This window comes from Homarus americanus, unplaced genomic scaffold, assembly GCF_018991925.1.
Source record: "Homarus americanus isolate GMGI-L3 unplaced genomic scaffold, GMGI_Hamer_2.0 scaffold44060, whole genome shotgun sequence".
In the NCBI taxonomy this organism is placed as follows: domain Eukaryota; kingdom Metazoa; phylum Arthropoda; class Malacostraca; order Decapoda; family Nephropidae; genus Homarus; species Homarus americanus.
Genome location: NW_024756871.1, coordinates 3,496,641 through 3,512,953, shown reverse-complemented (window position 1 = coordinate 3,512,953; position 16,313 = coordinate 3,496,641). Strand labels below are relative to the sequence as shown.

General features: G+C 41.3%; 1 non-coding gene across 1 annotated transcript; it reads left to right on the top strand.

The window, feature by feature from the left end:
* Trnar-acg lies at positions 1-73 on the top strand. Its single transcript has one exon. It is a non-coding gene; the product is annotated as a tRNA-Arg (tRNA).
* Positions 74-16,313: the final 16,240 nt, after the last annotated feature.

Genomic DNA, 16,313 nt, shown 5'->3' with positions numbered 1-16,313 from the left:
GGCCTTGTGGCGCAACGGATAACGCGTCTGACTACGGATCAGAAGATTCCAGGTTCGAATCCTGGCAAGGTCGTCCATTACTGTTTTTACTTGAAGAATGAGTTTATCCTGAGTAACACAATTACAGAATTAAAACTACAGTACTGTATTTTACTACATTAACCTTTCAGTACTAATAAAGTGTGTAGGTCAGTGTAGGTCAGTGTAGGTCAATGTAGGTCAGTGTAGGTCAGTGTAGGCCCGTGTGTAGGTTTATGTATAGGTCACTTAGTCTCACTAATGTTGATTATTTACATCAATACACAATTAATTATCATCGAATATAATTAGTCCTTATACTAAACAATTAATTAAAATCAAATAGAATTCTTACAGATTTTATACCTAATTAAAAAAAATCCTAACATTACACTCTCGCTAATGACTTGATATACATTAGGAAACATAACTAGAATGTTATTTTCTCCTCGTCTAATTACACCACTGCTTGTAATTACGTGACGTGGTAATGCACTCAACATGGAGATAACATTAATTTTAGGTCTGATGTTAATTTAATCCCACGGAGGCAGCAGATAAATGGCATCCAACACCCAACACACATATATAAAATTCTTCATCTCTGCTGTGTTATCAGATTACATTATTATATTAAAGGAAATAATAAATTTAAAGGATTTATTTAAGGTAGTTATAATTTTTAAAAGGAATCGTTATACTTAAATTTAAGGAAGTCAATATATTTAGAGAAAAGTTCGTGACGTGTTGTTATCTGATTGGATAAGAAAACAATATCGTTGACACCCTATGCTCTGATTGGTCTAGATATGTCACGTGACACCAAATGAACACCAGATTGGCTCACCCTCCAGCAATTACATCAGTTCAACTCTCGACTTAGCAAGAAGAGGATATTTGAGGCATATTGATAAAGGAAAATGTGATAATTTAGTATATAAATGATTAAGAACGACTAGACTAAAAGTTACGTTACCTTCAGAGACACTTATATATAATTAAATTCGAAAAAAAATATATAATTAATTAGTTAGAGACAAGTTAGATATTAAACAAACATAGAGACATAATAGATATTAAACAGTGAGGAATAAAGTTATTACTTACAGCCAGAGAAGTTGATATATGAACAATATGAGAGTACAGTCTGATATATTTCACACGTTCAGGAGTACAGTCTGATATATTTCACACGTTCAGGAGTACAGTCTGATATATTTCACATGTTCAGGAGTACAGTCTGATATATTTCACATGTTCAGGAGTACAGTCTGATATATTTCACACGTTCAGGAGTACAGTCTGATATATTTCACACGTTCAGGAGTACAGTCTGATATATTTCACACGTTCAGGAGTACAGTCTGATATATTTCACACGTTCAGGAGTGCAGTCTGATATATTTCACACGTTCAGGAGTACAGTCTGATATATTTCACACGTTCAGGAGTACAGTCTGATATATTTCACACGTTCAGGAGTACAGTCTGATATATTTCACACGTTCAGGAGTACAGTCTGATATATTTCACACGTTCAGGATAAGACTCCCTCTCGTTGAAGTAATGTTATCAATCAGGTAAGGTGGGTTAGTCTCTTGCATGTAGTCCGTTATTGGGGGGTTTAATTTATTTTGGACTTCGATATAGTGGATTTTCTTCTCCAGCATAGTCCGATAAGTGAGGATTTCGCATCAAATGAACCTTGATATAGCGGGTTATGTGTCAGACAGTCCGGTAATTGGAGGATTCATATCTTACTAACCTCAATATAACGGATTATAATATGTCAAATAATCCGGTAATTGGAGGATTCATATCTTACTAACCTCGATATAACGGATTATTATATGTCAAATAATCCGTTAGTTGGAGGTTTCACATTTAACAAACTTCAATATAATGGACTATCTTCTCCAAGATTGTCCGTTAAATGATGGTTTGTATAGCGGAACAGCGTGGCCTTGGAGCTAAGAAAAGAATAGATATTTTAACAGAGACTAAAGTTGATTATGTGAAAAGTTTGGCCAGATACGACAGACCTCAGGTACCCGGCCAGGCTTGCTTGATCAACACAACCATCTGTAGTACGTAACAATGATGTGTGTTTGTGATGTGTGTGTCGTGATGGGTGTTTGTGATGTGTGTCGTGATGTGTGTTTGTGATGTGTGTCTGTGATGTGTGTGTCGTGATGGGTGTTTGTGATGTGTGTCTGTGATGTGTGTCTGTGATGTGTGTTCTGTGATGTGTGTCTGTGATGTGTGTGTCGTGATGGTGTTTGTGATGTGTGTCTGTGATGTGTGTCTGTGATGTGTGTCTGTGATGTGTGTTTGTGTGTGTCTGTGATGTGTGTGTGATGTGTGTCTGTGATGTGTGTGTCTGATGGGTGTTTGTGATGTGTGTCTGTGATGTGTGTGTCGTGATGGGTGTTTGTGATGTGTGTCTGTGATGTGTGTGTCATGATGCGTGTCTATGATGTGTGTTTGTGATGTGTGTCTGTGATGTGTGTGTCGTGATGGGTGTTTGTGATGTGTGTCTGTGATGTGTGTGTCATGATGCGTGTTTGTGATGTGTGTCTGTGATGTGTGTGTCATGATGTATGTGTCATGATGCGTGTTTGTGATGTGTTTCTGTGATGTGTTTCTGTGATGTGTGTCTGTGATGTGTGGGAGTGTAGGCTACTAGAGGCACCTGTGAGATGGAGTATTCTGTAGTGTTCCTCTCCGGCTCTTACCTGTAATCCCTATCTTAGTCTTCTTTAGGTTCGTGTATCCCCAGCAGTGGCTTGTCCCCTTCCCCTCTCCTTTCCCCCTTCCTTTCCTTCTCTCCTCTAAGACCTCCTCTTCTCTAAGCCCTTCTCTAAGCCATTCCCTTCCCTTTCCTCCCCTCCTCACCTCCCTACACTGTCCACACATTGGCCAGTCAGTAGAATAAACCGGACAACGTGAGAATAAAGTTTTGTTTTAGAGAAACTTAAGTAAAAAAAATTATTTGAGAAGACGCAGTGACGTGGATAAAGTGACTCTTGATAACACACACACACACCCACACACACACACACACACACACACACATAAAGGTATTAGAGTGTGACCCGACATATCGTCTCTGGGTGAAGTAATGACGTAGGTACCCCCCCGTTGCATGACGTCTTTGCTTCCACTGTGGGCGTTGGGGAACCTCATTGGAAATATATACGATAGGTGGACAATTATGGAGGCGTCATTGAGCAGGTGTTAATTTTGCTATGAGTATTATGCTTAAACCCTGAATTAAAGTTGTTGATATTATTATTATACTTAGAATATTAGCTTTTTTTACTTTCTGTCTGTCTGTCTGTCTGTCTGTATAGTAGCACCACTTTGCATCTTACAGGCTTCGAACCGACACCTCTCAGACTGATAGGTAGAGAGCACCACTTACCACCTGTGTCCTTAATTGGGTAAAAAAGTGACACACACACACACACACCTGATCTCACTACAAACTCACCTGGACTAAATGATGTTATTCCACAGGTAAGTAACATCATGATGTGTTATTTTACTCAACTAATAACTAAAGTAGGTAATAAATAACTTTACTCTAATACCAGGTGATAACTTTCAGTATTCTTCTAAAAAAAAATTGAGAAATACATTACCTCGTTAATATAATGAAGAGGCTCGTAAGGTCTGAGGAACACACAAGTAACTATACGAGTCTATCAGTTTGTGTGTTTGGTCTACGACTATAAGTAACGTGGTGGTAGGGTGTGTGTGTGTGTGTGTGTGTGTGTGTGTGTGGGTGTGGGTGTGTGTGTGTGTGTGTGCTGATTTTTTTTTAAGTAAAGTTTATGTTAATATGTGAGTTATATATGTGTTTATCTTCCTTCTCATAGCCCACAAGTCATCCCAGGGTCAGCAGGTGTCAGCCAGGATCACAGGAGGCTAAGGTTACCGGAGGTCAGCTTCGTCAGCCCACCATCACCTGCCTGACGAAGGTAATTAGGAAAAGTTCTAATTTTTACTCCAAGTTTGTTAAAGGTGAGACGGTCGGGTAACTGATACAACATTGTCAGATACGGATAAAAGGATGTTCGGATAACTAATACAACACAGATATATATAACTATTTTTTTAATTTAATTGCTTGTATCTGAGTGTTATGTATGTTGTGTATGATGTATGATGTATGATGCTAAAGGGAGACTCATACACAAGCTTTAAATAAGTCGTATGTCTCCTACACTAAATACACCTCCATTAGTCGAGTGTGTCAGAGGGGGTTAATCACCATTACCATGAGACTGTAAAAATGTCCACCAATTAATGAAAAACAAAAACCCAGAAAACTTAGTCAGATATTTTAGTTAATAATAAAAAATAATAAAGTTAACAGTGACAAATGTTATAATTTATCTGGTATTCATTTATCTGGTATTAATTTGTCTGGTATTATCAATGTAATTATATGTGTGTGTTTATTAACCTCATTATGTGTTTAGACTCCTGAGTTAATTGCAATATTAACGTGACAAATGAAAGGTTATAGAAATCTTAAATTCATGAACTAAAAAAAAAAAATCAAAATTACGAAGAAAAAAAATGATTCGGTTGAGTTTCATTGGCAGTTCGAGTCTTGGTTCGGGTTCGTTTTGTTTATTTATGAAGCCTCGGAGTCGGTGAACTATATAGACGCGAATGGATAGTCTGTGTCCAGTGTGTGTGTTGACGTAGAGGTGAGAGAGACGGTGCGTGGGGTGATATAGACGGTCTGTGGGGTGATATAGACGGTCTGCGAAGTGATATAGACGGTCTGCGAAGTGATATAGACGGTCTGTGAAGAAGTACATTACCGTGAAGTGACATTTATCCTATACCAAAAAAAAACAAATGAGATGCTTCCTATGTATCGACCCTCAACTCTGAAACAATGAAGCAGTATCACTCACATGTGCCCTCAGTACAGTGTTAAGTGAGCGGAAGTGTTAAGTGAGCAGCAGTGTTAAGTGAGCGGAAGTGATAAGTGAGCAGCAGTGTTAAGAAACGTACCACTTATGTACTTTTAGTGAGACACGGTTTGAAAATATTTGTGTGAAGGAATATAACCAAAAAATTAATCGGATTTATTTAGAGGAAACAAAGTTAAAATTCATACTTGGTTTATTATTGAGAATTAATTAATTACCTTTGACGTTATGAGGAAACTATAAACCAGGTAAGAGGTTTTTTTTTGTTTTAAGTTCATTAAATAATAGTTAGTTTTTATATATAGAGTTATTACAGGTTTGAGTCTATTGATGAGTTAATAGGGAAAATTTTCCATACTCTTATTGTAAAAATGTGAAGAGTAATCTACACTATTAATAATTACGTGTGACCTGATGGTGAACTATGCTTTAAACAACAATAATCAACCTTTTAATCACTAAGTTACTTGTTAGTCCTATAGTTAAGATATTTCAATTATGTGTATTCTAACAAGGAGGATCGTATAAACACATTAACAACAGATTTATAGTTCCAAGTGAGCGAGAGATTACCGTCATCCTTATCTGTTTGTAGTCAGAGGAACGTATTTGTAAACGAAGGATTAACTTGGATTTGCATAGCTACACCATCGACTTGTGAATGGAGACAGGCAATGGGCGTGAATATTGAGTCAGTGTGTGTGTGTGTGTGTGTGTGTGTGTCAGTCCGCTAAACAATTCACGTCAAATAATCTGAAGAAAAAAACCCTACTCGAAACTGTTCAATTTTTATTATTGTTATTTTTTTTATTGTTACGTCAAATTTTCTTTAATAAATTGTTTTCCGTGGCTGCGTTAGGACCCCGAATGAGAGCCTTAAGAAGCTTATGTTGTGACCGATAGGTGGGAGTATCTTGGTGTTTACCTTCCTCCCTCGCCTGATTTAAAGGGTCGTTTTAGGGTTTTAAGGTCAGTAATATATTGTTTTGGGTGTGTGTGTGTGTACGTCAGAGAGAGAGAGAGAGAGAGAGAGAGAGAGAGAGAGAGAGAGAGAGAGCCTTATACCACCTCATAAGACCTCAAAATCAATGACCATGCCCCCTGAAAATCATCCTTATGCAACGTCATCCATCATTTCTTCATCCAACTCATCCACTAACAAATTCTTATCTGTCAAAACCTTTCAATATTCTTCAGTCATTTTAAAACAAAATTCAAGGCATATTTCCCATTACTTATAATCTAATAAGAGACCCGTCAATACCTAACAACTAGCCTGTCTATCATTATTAAAAAAAAAAAACTGTCTCATTCTGTCAACCCCCCAAAAAAATCCTATTCCCACCACGGACCTCACCATCTGTCTCTCTCGCCACCAACATCAACCAACATCACGAGGACAACCATACGGGGTGAGATAATGTTGGTAGGAGTACAACGTCTGTATCCCCTGTCAGTATAGCTAATAGTAAACATTGTATCCCCACCTACTGGCTCACAGGAACTCATGAATACTAATGCCTGCTCTGAGCCTCCTCCCTCTAAATTCTTGTTGGAGTGAAAATGTCAAGATCCAGCTTTGTGCTAAGGAGATCTAGGGAGAAAAACGATCTATCTGTGTGTGGTAATTTCTTCCCTTATTCACCTTTTTTTCCCCCACCCCACCCTACCTAATCCGTCTCTTATCCCTCATCTTTCCCGCCTTTTTTCCCTTACCCGTAGTTCCATTTCTCCCCGAACCTAATACCTATCTTTTTCCCCCCCCACCCCTTCATCCTTTTCTCCCTACCCTACCCTACCCTACCCTTCCCCTACACCTCCTTCCTCTATCCCCAACCCTCCTCCCCCTTCTATCCCTCCCTTCCTCCCTATCCCACCTTTTTTAACACATCAGAATACAAAACGTATTTATTTATTCATCCTTTTAATACCTTACTGGCGCCTCCCCCTCCCCAAACAACAACAACAATAATCCACCCTGCAGATATTCCCCAACGAGACGTATTGCAAACTATTGGACTACTAAATTGATGTTGAATTCCCGTAAATATGCAACGAGCAACACCAAAGGCTACCACTTTTCTATTCATAGCATCGTGACGAACACAGACGATATATTCAAAAAGAAACTATGATAGGAAAGAGGGAATTTTTTTTTTCTTTTATATTTAATCAATTTATTTTATGTATCTAATTATGTGTAGAAAGAAAGACGTATGAGTAAACAAGTCGATAAATAAACGACAGTGAGAGAGAGAAGAGAAGGAAGAGGGAAGTAAAGGAAGAGGATGGGATGGAAAGAGAAGGAAAATTAAAGATAGAGATTGAGAGATATTCAGATAAATAGCTTGGATAGATAGATAGATAAGAAGACAAGTAAATGATAGACAGATTATGAATTGACAGATAAACAAACAAACTGAATTGACAGATAAAATGTTTCGATGGCAATTAAAACAGATACTTAAGAAACTAAATCCCACAAACTATTAAAAGAATAAACTTGAATATAAAACAAAATCCTACAATATATGTAAAAAAAAAAATCAACAATACAAAAGCTTAAATAAAAGTATAAATCGAGTGTTCCGATAACATCAATCCCGTGAATAATTTCCATGGTACAGGGAGTCGTGACGCCTCAAGTCCCTCTGAATGTAAACATCACTCCCGTAGCTCACGATCCTTTGAAGGCTTCGAGAGAGAGAGGGGGGGAAGCCATCGAAGGCACCCTTAATGGAAAATCACTGAGCTGTATGAATTTTGGGTTCCAGTGAGTATCAATTGGTTTTTATTTATTTGTATTTGTATTTTTTGTAGGTAGATCCTTGCCCCTAGTGGTGAGACACATTGGAGGAGGTTTTAGTGAGAACGAGATTTCAAGGTTAGAGCAGGGATCACTTTTTGGAGTTGCCGCGTTCACTCATGTCATTTACTTCATCAACTCTCGTCTCTAAGGTAATTTTTTTTTTTTTGGCTCCTTCCTCTGGAGTGAAATGTAACAAGACGTTCATTTGTTTACATATAAGAGCCTGGGGTCGACCCGCGTGTTCCCTCCAAGAAGATACAGTCCACTAGCCTCTGTTTCCTTACAGTTAGATAATGTGTATGTAGTTTTAACTCTATTAAAAGTATATCGACATTATTGGAACATCTTAATATATACGAATCGATGAGAATTTGATATTTCTTTTTAACTCTGATTCGTTGTAAAATAGAAAGATTAATTTAGAAACTTCACCAGGGCTTGTTAGAGGAAAATATTATGTCCCGGATGCAAGAGTTTAATTTAATTGGCTATAACTCACCTGATCTTGAAGGTGATTGGGTCAGCTTATCCTCCAATTAGGTGGTGATTATCAAGGGAGACAAATATGTTCTCTTAAAAATTCGAAGGTGAATGGAAACACACACACACACACACACACACACACACACACACCCACACACACACACACACACACACACACACACACACACATATCTCACAGTAATATCAGGTGTTGTATTGAATTTGGTTCCTCTATCAATGAGTCAACCTGAACAAAATTCATTAGTGGGTAATATTTCCGACCCAATAATACCGTCAGGGCAATATTCCGGTTCACCTGAGGATTAGACACCCCAGTTTATACCTTACCTTGCCTTACCTTACCTTACCTTACCTTCGAAGACTTTATTACGAAGGCCAAATTAAAACTACAAGATACAGTTCATGATAATATATTAATATAACCATCAACATCTCTGACAACACAACAACAACACCTAAAGCTGGTCTCAGTAATATACTCACTACCACAACATCTTACCTACTTAACTAATTTACTGTGAAATATAAAAGTGAGGATTCTTCACACTTAATGACACAAGTTTTTAAAAATAGTTTCATCTTATCTTGCTAAATTACTTGTGTCATTACCGTCTTTGGATTTACTGCCAAAGATTTTACCATTACGGTTCGTTTTACGGTAGCGTCAGTGAATCGCTTATTTAATATTTATCCTTTGGGTTTTGGCATTTGGTGTTACGTCTCTGATTACATGAATATCATAGGTTGGAAAATATCGTCTGAATCCCTGGTCCCTAGTTTAATATTCCTGAGTTGACAATAAATTTCTATAGAGATCTTTGAATTATTTTACTTACACAAAGAATATTTATCAGTGAGGGTGAATTGTAACCTCAGAGACATGATAGGTCGTCGTGGTAGTAGAGATAAGTAATGTAACTTCCTTGACTTTAACTCCTAACTAAACCCCTCATAATGCTGCCCCAACTGCTTAATAGGACACAATATGTAGTAACCTTTTATGTGGTAAAGTTACATAGAATTAGCATCATAATGTAGTAAAGTATTTCAACACAGTTCTACATATTTTTCCTTTTTTATCATATTCGTCAGTATCTCTCACTTAACACCCCTAGATAAGGTTAGATAAGGTATAGGATTTTGTCTCACTTCCCTCCATATGATATAGTTTATTTCAGTCACCTATAAGTCCAAGTGTTATTCGTAAGTCCATTTAAGTCAAACACAAGTCCAAGAGTTGTTTTAAGTCCTCTTTTACGTCACATTAAGTCCAAAATTTCCTGTATTAATGATAACCATCTTTGTGCTCCTGATTATTGGTCTAATGGGCCCCAATCCTCATAAAACCCTGTCTTAATGGGCCCCATGCGAGTCTAATTATGAGGATTTAGTGGCCAGTCTTAATGGGTTTCAGTGCTAATGGACCAAAAATTTTATCGGCTACCTGTAAAATCGTGATGAGTCTTAATTGAAGTGTACCCTAGCCCTAATGTTGAGGTCTATTAGGGAAGGGGCCTACCGGGACTGGGGGCCTACCGGGACTGGGGGCCTACCGGGATTGGGGACTAATGTGGACGTCATCCTGCTGAGTAGATACAGTACCCGCCTTCTGTTGTAGGGGTCATGGTTCGATCTTGGGGGCACCCTTAGTTCACCCAGCTGGGAATAGGAACCTCACTTTACATTTAGGGAACTGAAGGAGGTCGAGTGTGGAGTGTATCGAAGACATTCAATGTGGCCTCCTTATACAGTGTGGCTTCCTTATACAGTGTGGCCTCCTTACACAGTGTGGCCTCCTAGCACAATGTAACACAGTGTGGCTCTTGTCGTTAACCCTCGCGGTCGTTAGGGAAATTTATATCACTTTCTTCCTCACTAGAGCAATATGTCCTTCTATTATGCCACACCTTTTGGATCACCTCTCTCCCTCTGGCTGGAGTCACCACAAATAGTTTTGTATTCTTTGATGTAATGTGTATGAATTACTTAAAGTACATTTATACGTTGGATCTCTCTCTCTCTCTCTCTCTCTCTCTCTCTCTCTCCTCTCTCTCCTCCTTTCCACCCTCGTGTTGAAGAGGACTATGGTCATGTTGCTGACACTCTATTGTAGGTGTAGTGAGGTTGTGTCATCATCCTTATTTTGATGGTGCACTGAGGAGAGAGAGAGAGAGAGAGAGAGAGAGAGAGAGAGTCGTACTCACCTTCCTTTTCCTCCTCCCCTCCCTCCCCACCTGTCTCCCACGATACTGTTGGGATATTCCTTACTATTATCTAGCTACATTTTATCCCCTTTTTTTTCTTTGGGACTGGAAATAGATAAATCTTTCTTGATATGTGACATCGAGGAACATTATTGTGGAAGAGAAGATTAGAGAGCTTAGTGTGTGTGTGTGTGTGTGTGTGTGTGTGTGTGTGTGTGTGTGTGTGTATGTGTGTGTGTGTGTGTGTGTGTGTGTGTGTGTGTGTGTGTGTGTGTGTGTGTTCTGAGGGTGAGAGGGAAGCAAGCAATAAGGTTCTGTGAGCTTTGATCCAGGTGGAGGAAAAAAGCCTACGATGAGGTGAAATTGGAACACGTAAAGAGGAGGCAAGAAGGGGAGAGGGTAGGGGAAGGGGGGAGAGGGTAGGGAAGGGGGGAGAGGGGGGAGGGAGAGGGTAGGGGTTAGGGGGAGGGGAGAGGGTAGGGGAGGAGGTAGGGGAGGGGGGAGGGTAGGGTTGGGGGAGGGGGGGAGGGGGGGAGGCGTTGTTAGCAATTTCAAAGTTTAAATTTTAGGTTATCAAGAAACTCAACCTAACCTAACCTAACCTAACCTAACCTAAACCATTCTGTCTCTGTGTATAATGGTACTTTAATACAATAGGCGAATGTGTAATTAAAAAGATGTATTCGGAATTTAATAAAACCTTCCCGCTGACAAAAATAGGGAGACATGAGGAGACGTGAGGAGACGTGAGGAGGCGGCTTAAAGGCGTTATTAGTGAAGGATGATGAGTGGACATACTCGATGAAGGAGGGAAGGAGGAAGGGGAAGAAGAAGTATAGAGGGGAGGAAGGAGAGTGGAAAGGTGGGAGAGAAGAAGGGTGATTAGAGGAGGGAAGGAATGCGGGCAGTGGACAGATGTGAGAGAGAAAAAGAGAGGGAATTAGTAAGGAAAGGGAACGGGGGTGACGGGAGAGAGGGGTGAGGAAGGAGAACGAGCTGAGGAAAGAGAGAGAGAGAGAGAGAGGTGAATAAAGAGGAGGTACAGTATATGGACCTCTCTGTCAACTCTTGCGGCATAATAAAGAAACATACATAATTTACTTATCTCCCGCCAGAGGTGAGTGGCCTCGGAGTCTAGGTCATCACAGTTGCCTCTCTTGAATGTGTGTTACAGGAACGATTAGATCACCTGAAGAAGGGAGGAACGGAGGGTGGAGAGAAGGAGGGAAGGAGGTAGAGAGAGAGAGAGAGAGAGAGAGATGGAGGGAAGAAGAGAAGGAGGGATGGAGGAAGAGAGAGAGAGAGAGAGAGAGATGGAGGGAATAAGAGAAGGAGGGAAGGAGGTAGAGAGAGAGAGAGATGGAGGGAAGAAGAGAAGGAGGGATGGAGGAAGAGAGAGAGAGAGAGAGAGATGGAGGGAAGAAGAGAAGGAGGGATGGAGAGAGGAAGGAAAAGAAGGAGGGAGAAAAGAGGGAGAGACACGCAGGGTGATGGATAGGTCCGCCGTTAACGAAAGCAGGTCGTCACTCACTCTGACAAAACAAAAACATTGTCGACGAGGCCTGACAGTGTTTGCTCCTTGATATTTTCTTTCCAATTCATCAAATGTTGTTGATATCACACGAAAACCTTAATAAACACTAATAATATTAATAATAATAACACTAATAACAATAATAACACTACTAATAATAATAACACTAATAATAATAACAAAGTCGCTAGTAATGGCTCCTGTGTTTACGATCGGTTACGACACGATTTTTCAACACTCGAACGTCAGGACTCATGGGAGATTTTAACCTGTAGTATAATATTATTTTTTTTTTAATGATGGTAAGAAATTTAACACCATCCTTGACTCAGTGTGTAGGATGGTGGGTGACCCGTCTTGTGGATTAATGGAAGCTGGTAACAATTGTCTCCTGTCTATCATTCGGGAAGAAATTTGCATAAAGGTTCGCCGACTGTTAAGGTAGATAATAATAATGTGTTACTGATAATAGAGAGTGTTTGTTTGTGTTTGTTTGTGTTTGTTTGTGTGTGCTTCGTCGCGCTTCACGATAAATGTTTATGTGCACTATAAACTAGCTGCTGCCCACAAAAAAAAAAATTCTAGAGTTTTTGAGAAGATTGAGAATATACAGCGAAACATTTATTTAACGGACTATATATAGAGAGTCGTCCGTTTTATAGAGGCATCACTGTAACTCCAAAGAGAAAAGAAAACAAGATTCCAATTCTTCGATGCGTCAGGTGTGTTGTTACGGCTCCTGTTGGCTGTAATAGCCACCTAAAAAACATGAACAGTGGCTCCCCATAACACAAGCGTATAATTAGGTTCTCCTAAGTCATACATAACCATTGGTATTTTTTCCAATACCTGCACCAGTTCCTAATATAACCACGCTAACCTAACCTAACCTAATCTAACCTAACCATAACCTAACCTAACCATAACCATTGGTATTTTTCCTATACCTGCACCAGTTCCTTATATAGCCACGCTAACCATTACTCAAGGCGTTGTATATTTACGGTCTAAGACAGTAGTATAGGAGGTGGTGGTGAGGGGTAGTGCCCTAACTGGGGTAGTGGCCTAGCTGCAGTAGTGGTCTGGATGGGGTAGTGGTCTAACTGGGGTAATGGCCTAGCTGCGGTAGTGGTCTGGATGGGGTAGTGGTCTGGATGGGGTAGTGGTTTGGCTGGGGGTAGTGGCCTAACTGAGGGTAATGGTCTGGCTGGGGGTAGTGGGGCTGGGTAGTGGTCTGGCTGGGGTAGTGGATGGGGTAGTGGTCTGGATGGGGTAGTGGTGGGGTGGTCTGGATGGGGTGGTCTGGCTGGGGGTAGTGGCTAGCTGGGGGTAGTGGCCTAGCTGAGGGTAGTGGTCTGATGGGGTAGTGGTCTGGCTGAGTGGCCTAGCTGGGGGGTAGTGGTCTGGATGGGGGTAGTGGCTAGCTGAGGGTAGTGGTCTGGATGGGGTAGTGGTCTGGCTGGGGTAGTGGCTAGCTGGGGTAGTGGTCTGGATGGGGTAGTGGCCTGGCTGGGGGTAGTGGTCTGATGGGGTAGTGGCCTGGCTGGGGGTAGTGGTGGATGGGGTAGTGGCCTGGCTGGGGGTAGTGGTCTGGGGGGTAGTGGCCTGGCTGGGGTAGTGGCTCAGCTGAGGGTAGTGGCCTGGCTGGGGGTAGTGGGTAGCCTGGCTGGGGGTAGTGGAGCTGAGGGTAGGGTCTGGATGGGGTGGTCTGGATGGGGTAGTGGCCCAGCTGGAGGGTAGTGGTCTGGATGGGGGTAGTGGTCTGGATGGGGTAGTGGTCTGGATGGGGTAGTGGTCTGGCTGGGGGTAGTACCAGTGGTCTGATGGGGTAGTGGTCTGGATGGGGTAGTGGTCTGGATGGGGTAGTGGTCTGGCTGGGGGTAGTGGCCTAGCTGGGGTTAGGGGTAGTGGTCTGGCTAGTAGTGGCCTAGCTGGTAGCAGGGCCTGGGGTAGTGGTCTGGATGGGGTAGTGGTCTGGCTGGGGTAGGCTCAGCTGAGAGGTGGTTTAGTCAGCTGGTCTGATGGGGTAGTGGAGGGCTGAGAGTAGTGGGCTGGGGTAGTGGCCCTGGGGTAGTGGCCTAGCAGTGGCTGGCTGGGGGGTAGTGGCCTAGCTGAGAGTAGTGGCCTGGCTGGGGGTAGTGGCCTGGCTGGGGGTAGTGGCCTGGCTGGGGTAGTGGCCTGGCTTGGGTAGTGGTCTAGCTGAGGGTAGTGGCCTGGCTGGGGTAATGGAGACTGACAGTAACAGGATAGAAGGCTTAAGTTCTTGGAGTGTGTCAACTAAAGTAATCCAGCAATTTCATCCAACACTGGCGTCCTCTATGAGCCTTTCCTTCTCATTCTTTATCCTAATTCATCTCTCTTTTCCTTTTTTATTTCTATTATTCTATTTACTCTCGCCCATATGGTCACTTGTGTTGGACATATGATGGATTTTGACAACCCTACCGAGACAACAGGAGTCGTAGTGTTCATCCTGGAAGTTATCGTTCACCCAGAGTACAGATAGTTATTTGGGGTGACTGTACACACCAAAAAGGAGGATTAATAATTATATTTGATACCTATTCCGTTTCAGGCGATGATATTCACATTCGTTCACTTGTGTAGCACCTGTGTAACACCTGTGTAGCACCTGTGTAGCACCTGTGGGTCCTCGTTTGATTATTTTAGCTCAGTTCTCAAGGCAGGTGATTCCTGGGGCCTCCTCACCTACCATCCAATAGTTGCTACACGCATGATCTACCAGCTTATAGAATACATTACTGTCTCTCGCGTAGTCTTGCTGCTGCCTTTGACATCACCAAAACCTTTGAGAAGATCCAGCGTAAAAGCTTTCTTGTCAAGCTTAACCCAGCTTTGGTTTCTGTGGTATTGATTTTCTCTCTAAGCCCTCAACCTCTGTGTGTGTGTGTGTGTGTGTGTGTGTTTGAGTAGTTCTTATACCTGGAGTTCTGTTTCACCTTCTAAGCTCTATGTACATCCATCCTTAAGTCACTTCGTTAACTTATTAGTCTTCAAACTTTGACTCACCTGCGTGTTGACTTTTCCCCAATTCTTCACGACTGATTTTGTTTTTGTTTTTTAGACTAGTTAGACTTTGGCACACCACTTGATCTCTGCATCTCCTGCTTACTATGTCACCTTAAATGCTTGTAAAACATACTGTAGCGACGTCTCCATCCTTCCTTTGTTCACACACAGTAAAACCCTTCAGGGAAAAGCTTCTCCCCCACTACTAACTCACCAGCTTGCGGCCTTCACTACATTGAGTATTTCTGTTATCTTTGTTCCCTCCTGTCTGAGAACTCTTTCCCTCTGTCTTATCTACTGTTTACTTTACGTATAGGGGGAACAAGTTGTAGATTCAAGTAATTTTATCCCTTTTGGTTTCAATATAAAAATTGCTTCTAAGAGTTCGTTGAGATAACCTAGGGAGCTTTACAGCCCAGACCTGCCTCTTGTGATCTCGCTAAGATGACCAAAGGACTTTTCATCACAAAGCCCCACCTCTTAAGACCTCACTCGGATCACCAGAAGGTCTTCCACCAATACCAACACTTGCCTCTAAGTCAAAGACCTCGTTGAAGCAGCTACATGAAGCTATCTCACCAAGACCAACCTCTAGGACCCAACTAAGACTCTCAAAACCTCCTCCTCCTCCTCCAGCAAGACCTACCTTTAAGCGCCCTCTCTCAGGCTAATACAGGAAGCCTCTTCAGTATCATATGCTACTGGGAGCCTAAGACAACCCCAGAGGACAGGAAACTATATAAATCGTCTTCCCTTCCACTTTGATGTCCAATATTACATTTCTGTCGTGTAGTTTTGCCTGATCATACTTAGAGATGGTCTTCTTTAGGGTTTAGTTGGCATTAAATTCAAGTCAAATGGGAAATAACTAAATATTGAGATAAAAAGGAAAGGGTTTGAGAAGAACGTGTTTGTTTGTCTACTTGAAGTACTCTCTCTCTCTCTCTCTCTCTCTCTCTCTCTCTCTCTCTCTCTCTTTGTCTCTGTGAGTGAGGGTGATCGTGTGTATGCATCATCTTCTTGTGTGAATGTTTGGGTGTATTTTTTTAATTATGTATGTATGTATGTATGTATGTATGTATGTATGTATGTATGTATGTATGAGCATTTTTGGTTTTATTCACGTAGTATTTTGCAGACGTGTGTGTGTGTGTGTGTGTGTGTGTGTGTGTCGTAACAATCCACCAGACATCATATTAATCGTCTCTCTCTCAAAGCCAACTCTTAATCCAGTGCTGACCCCCTTAAAGAAGTTAATCCCT